This window comes from Diplotaxodon limnothrissa, linkage group LG13 (genome assembly GCF_057381915.1).
Source record: "Diplotaxodon limnothrissa isolate DT_005_m linkage group LG13, D_limnothrissa_male_GT1.1, whole genome shotgun sequence".
NCBI lineage: Eukaryota > Metazoa > Chordata > Actinopteri > Cichliformes > Cichlidae > Diplotaxodon > Diplotaxodon limnothrissa.
The window spans coordinates 5,354,284-5,360,455 of NC_140608.1; positions in this window are offsets into that span (position 1 = coordinate 5,354,284).

Below are 6,172 nucleotides of genomic sequence, written 5' to 3' on the forward strand. Positions count from 1 at the left end.
CTTTCTGTCTCGTTTTCCCTCCTGCACCTCCCTCTATTCGTCCTCTACTCCACCTCCCCATCCATTCCTACTGTTCAAACTACCAGTTTGACAGGTGGGTTTCTTTTTGTTTGTGCAACAGGATGATGTATCATGACCCTCTTTGCATGTATGTGGTTCTCCGTACAGTTTTTATGTGTGAGCCTCCATTTCTGTGGTATTTGTTGATGGTTCTCTATTAATAATATCAACCTGTTTACATGCACACAAAAAGGAATAGTGAAGCAACTCTAAGCACTGTTAATTCTGGATATAAAAGGAGTTTCAGCTGAATGTTAGAGTAATGCCGGCTTTACTCCAGCTCTCACTGAAATATGATCACTTCATTTAAAAAGAAAAAACACACACACAGTGGAAGCCAAATGCAAATGCTGAGGCTTCCCAAGCCAGTTGGTGACATGGTTGCTGCTTCCATCTATAATCACTTTACACTTCTAATAACATTTTTAACTGTTGTAGGTAATATTAAAATAAACTCTTATCCAGCTAGTCGTCATCTGATCAGCCTCAAACCATCAAATGGGTTCCAAAATTTATTCTGCAGTGTCACAACAACACCAAACATACAAACAAGAGAATTCACTGCTTAAGAAGAAAAAGCTGTTCTGACCGCCACACAGTATAGGTGGAGGTCAAAATCTTGCAGCCAGACTGGGATTACAGAATATACATAAGCATGGTGGCAGTAGCATAGTATATGGGCATGATGCTTGGAAGCTCATTGTCAAGTACATTAAACATGAAAGTCAATTTACATGTGATTTGAGGATTTTTTTAAGGCTCTGATACCATTTTATATGACTGACCTGTTAATCATATAGTCACTGACATCTGAGTTAATGTTTGCTTTTGACTTTATGTCTTAATGTGTTTGTGTAGGATCTGACTGAAGTGCATTCCTCTTAAACTAGTGTCTTTTATTAGCTGTCTGCTGAAACTGCAGAAGTTTAGGTCTAAAAGACTGGGCGAGGGATGTATAGACTGAAGTTTTGTTTGGTTTGTTAACATAAAGTGCACATGAGTCTGAACAGGAAAAAGTAGAGACTTAAAGGATCAAACGCGCAGATAGATAAAGAGGTCTGAAATGAAACAAGAGAACAAACGTGAGAATAACCAGCGAGAAACAGGGAAGTTGGGAGTGGCAGGAGTTAAATTGATCAATTGTTACGTCATATGTTTCCACTTGGCAACATTTCAGCACTTTGGAGTACAGCACTTTTGTTCCTCTTCCTCTATTTCTTTTTTCCTTCTAAAACAAAGTAATAGTTGCTGTAGGTTAAGCCTTAGAGGTTCTAGCAGGTGAATTTCATCACCTTTAACTCTTTAAAGTCACTAAACTTATATGAATCCTTTCAACTAAATCAAGTGACAACCCCAAACTGTGAAGTTACAATATATTGAGAACAAATAGGTCTCTTTGTGCTTTCATTTCCAAGTCAAACTGTCAAGCACAGTGTGACGGTTTCCAGGATGAGGGATTAAAACCCTTTACCATATGCAAAACATCTTGTGTGAGACAAGCTCAAGACCCTTCCACCTTTTTTAATCATTGTCTGTAGTCACCAAACCTGTTTTGTTACCACAAAATAAATAACATAAACAGCATATGAATTTAAATTATTACTGCTACACATGCATCACATGGGTGATCCATGAATTTTACTTCCTATCATAGATACATTGATTAACGGTGAATAATCGTTTTGAGTTGTAAAATCTGAAGCCTAAATATATCTGAAGAATTTTAAAAGAATTCTGATACACTGTGTTAGTGATAATTCAGATCAGGGTTGCAGGTGGGCTGGAGCCTAAGCCAGCTACCATAGAGCAAGAGGCAGGGCATACCCTGAACAGATCAGTCTGCCGCAGGGGTAAGCAACAGACAACCATTCACATATACATTCTCACCTATGGACTATTTAGAATGACAAATTAAGATAACCTGACTAACAGCATGTGTCATTCGACTGTTGCAGGAAGTTGGCAAGAACCCACACAAGCACAGGGAGAACATGCAAATGCAAAAAGCCCCCGGCCAGATGTTGGATTCAAACCTAGGACCTTCTTGCTATGAGGTAACAGTGCTGCCTCTTCAGTGCATTCCATTACTGGTAATATGAGTTGTGAAACAAGTCTCTGCCTAAGATTATGTGTAAAAAAAAAATGTGTGGAGCATTAAAAAAAATTGGCATTTTTAAAAAATATAATCAATATGCGATTTAAAGGTGAGTTCAAATCAATCCACACATGAAGTACATGCCAAATTTCAAATTTCTGATCTTCCCAGCTGTCATTACATATTAGAGGCAAATGATAACTTAAGATTGACATTCAACTTCGCATTTTAATATTTGGATAATTAAGCAAAGTTTGGGTACTCCGGCTTCCTCCCACTGTCCAAAGACATGCACTTAGTGGGGATAGGTTAATTGGTTAATCCAAATTGCCCATAGGTGTGAATGTGCGAGTGAATGTGAGTGCGAATGGTTGTCTGTCTCTGTGTGTTGGCCCTGTGACAGACTGGCGACCTGTCCAGGGTGTACCCCGCCTCTCGCCCTATGACAGCTGGGATAGGCTCCAGCGCCCCCCGCGACCCTGAACAGGATAAGCGGACGCGAATGGATGGATGGATTAAGCAAAGTTTGCAAAGGATGTACATTTTTGTATCTAAATCCATCCGACTTATTTATAAACTTGTAAAAAAGAAGCTTTTGATGATAGCATCATATTGGTGTAGGCAATCACATGAAAAGAGCAGTAAATGATTATTAAAAAGAAGCGGTCCTTAGATGCAACCCTGAGGTACCCCTCTGTGCTGACTAATCATACTTCACACCCTATTGCACAAATAGCAATGAAAACATATCAATTTATTCTAGGAAAGGTTTGTACAAAAAAAGATCATGATTGACCAAATCAAAAGCGTTTTTTATATGAATAAACACTGGTCCTCATACCTATACATTTGAAGTTAGCAACATGCAAGAAAAGGACAGGTTTAAAATAGTGCCATCAGCATTAATCTCGTTAAAATGACGTTAATGCCATAAAATCTCCGTTAGTGAGTTAGCATGGATTGCCCCAATAAGTTTGATGTGTCACATGGCCCTCTTCCTATTGAAAAAACTAAAGTTGTATCCAAGATGGCCGACTTCTAAATGGCCACCATGGTCACCACCCATCTTGAGGAGTTTGCCCCCTCACATATACTAATGTGCCACAAACAGGACTTTAATATCACCAACCATTCCCATGTTATTACGGTGTATCCATATAAATGGCCCACCCTGTAGATTAATGCTGACAGCACTAGTTTAAAATAGAAATAAATGTTTTCATAACTTGGCTCTAAAATGAACCAATACTGCTTCTCAAAACAAGGAGACCTTTCTGAGTACAGCTAGTGGTTCTGTCATGATCCTGGGCCATGTTGGCCCAGCATTCTTAGTTTTCGTATGTTTTGTATTTTGTTCTTTATTTATGCCTTGGTTCCTAGGTGGTTCTGTTAAGATGTTCCCTATTTGTTTTCCCCATGTGACTTTACCCCCTGTGTGCCCATCTGTGTATCGGTGAGTCCTCGTCTCCCCTCCTTGTGTTTTATTCCATGTTTCCCCAGCCCATTATGTCTGTGCCCTCCCCGTGCTCTCTCTCTCTCCTCCTGTCTGCACCTCTTGGTACTTCCTGTTTTACTTTGACAGTCTCCCGTCAGTGTTGTGTTTACTCCTGCCGTGTCTCGTTATGATTATCAGTGTCACCTGTGTCCCCCGTGTGCTCCTACTTCCCTCGTTAACCCTCTGTGTATTTATGTCCACGTCTCCCTCAGCTCAGTGTCGCGTTCTCCGTCATTCAGGGCCCTGTGTTTCTCTGTGTAATACGTTATAGTTTCCAGTTTAGTTTGTATGCTTTTTCTTTCCAGCAATAAAGCTGTGTTTTGAGTTCATGCCTGCCTCCGTGAGCTTGCGTTTGGGTCCAATTCCTGCCTGCCACACAGCCCAATCATGACAGGTTCAGGGTCTTGCTGAGCACAGATGATCTTGTATTATTTAATAGATCTTTGTTTTAATTGGAAACTGACAGCCTACAAATTTTCACAAAAACAGTAATGTGCCTAATATGCTTTGGAACTTTGTAAGATGAATTTCTGAGTTAAAGATTAGAAATTACTGGGAAAAAAACATGGGTACAATTTCTAATTTCATGTAATCTTAACAGCATACATTTCTCTCACCTCAATAACACATTTTACTTGAGTATACTTTGATTTACTACTTTCAAAACTAGTTGTATAACAATGAATTAGAAAAAAAAAAGCTTTGAAATTAATGTCTGTTTTCCTGTTTAGTATATTCTGTGATTCCTGTTTAACATGCAATTTCAATATTGGACTGTGAGTCACTCTGAAAGAGTAGCTTTCAAACCTTCCACATGCACGTTCCCTCTTTCAGTGACAAATACTTGTTTTGTTCTGCTGATGCTGACACACCCTCTGTCAACCCATTTGTCTGTTAAAGCTAATACGTATAAGGACATGTTCCTGTTTAACGACAAAACATGCGTCAGGTACACTATTCAAGTGAAACTGAAGCAAGGATTTTGTTTGCCATGGTAATGTGATCACCATGGCAAACATTTCTTCATTTATAGAAAATATATTTTATTTAGTTTTATTTGCACAAATAATCCTGCTGAGGGTTAAATAATAACAATAATATTAAATAATATATTAAGTATATGACTAGTATTAAAGTATACGTATTAGTATTATTCACAGAAATGCACCATTATTTAAAGTTTTCTAAATAAATCACTCAAGCCTGAAAGACACTTCACTCAAGGATAAACTAGTGTTGTGTTTACACATAACAATAAACCAAATTTTCAAATTGTCACTTTGCTACTAGCTGCCCATCATAAAAACATATCATTGGTTCCCATTTCTTTCTTGAATTAGAAAAAACTAGAATATAAATATGCTGTTTGACAAGCATAAAATTGTATTTTGACACCAAGGTGATTCCCAAAACACTATTAGCTCATAAACCTAGCCTCTCATGGCACAGTGTGTCACATGTCCTCAAAAAAACTGAGGAAACTGAGCAAGTGGAGGACAAAAGAAGAAGTGGCAACATGAGAAGCTTGAGAAAAACCAAGGACAACACTACCATATTCAGAACAATAGGTAGGATTTTAAATCCCAACCAAGGGCATGCATCCAGTAAGGGCTCCAGTCTAGGTCCCCCCATGTTACCCAGGCCTACCTCAAAATATGATTAACAGACACATAACTGAAGCCATGCTGCCCTTTGCCCATAAGCTGAGGAACCAGGGCACACTGATGAGAAGTGGGCTACTGGAATAAGCTAGTGGACAAGGCATGAGAATAGGGAATTGTTGAAGTGCTACTACGCATCTAACCCCAGCAAAAGGTGATACGTGAAAGAGATATGGAACCTATGGATTTTTTGACACCCAACATCTACACTAACATTGAAACGACTAGTACCTCAGTGTTCGAACATTCGGAATAAGCAAGTGCTGTCACAACTAGAGATTCTCCAGGTACAACACAAATGTTACGGGAGGGCAGAGGTATAATTATCCTCACACTCTGAGATTGGGTACCAAGCCCTAAAGAACAACTGGCGGTCCCTTTTAACAGCAAGAAACCTCCAGCAGAATCACGCTCAGGGAGGGGCGGCTATCTGCTGCGACTGGTTTAAGGTGAGGGGAGAGGGATAGTAACACAGAGAATGAAAAATGTGAGTGAACGAGAAACAGTCAGTGCATCATGGCTGTAACAGCCCAAACTTATTGTAGTGTAACCAATGCAGGATTCAGGTTATCCTATATGCTTGCTCAAAAAGGACTGGTATATGAAGAGAAGGATTTTAAATTTGATCCTGGATTTAACAGGGAGCTAATGAATAGAAGCCAACATGAAATATGCTCTCTCTTTCTAGTCCCTGTCAGTACTTTTGCTGCAGCATTTTGTATCCACTGAAGGCTTTTCAGGGAGTTTTAGGACAGTCTGATAATAATGAATTACAGTAGCTCAGCCTAAAAGTAATTAATGCATGAATTAGCTTTCAACATCACTCTGAGACAGGATATTTCTAAATTTAGAGATATTGCA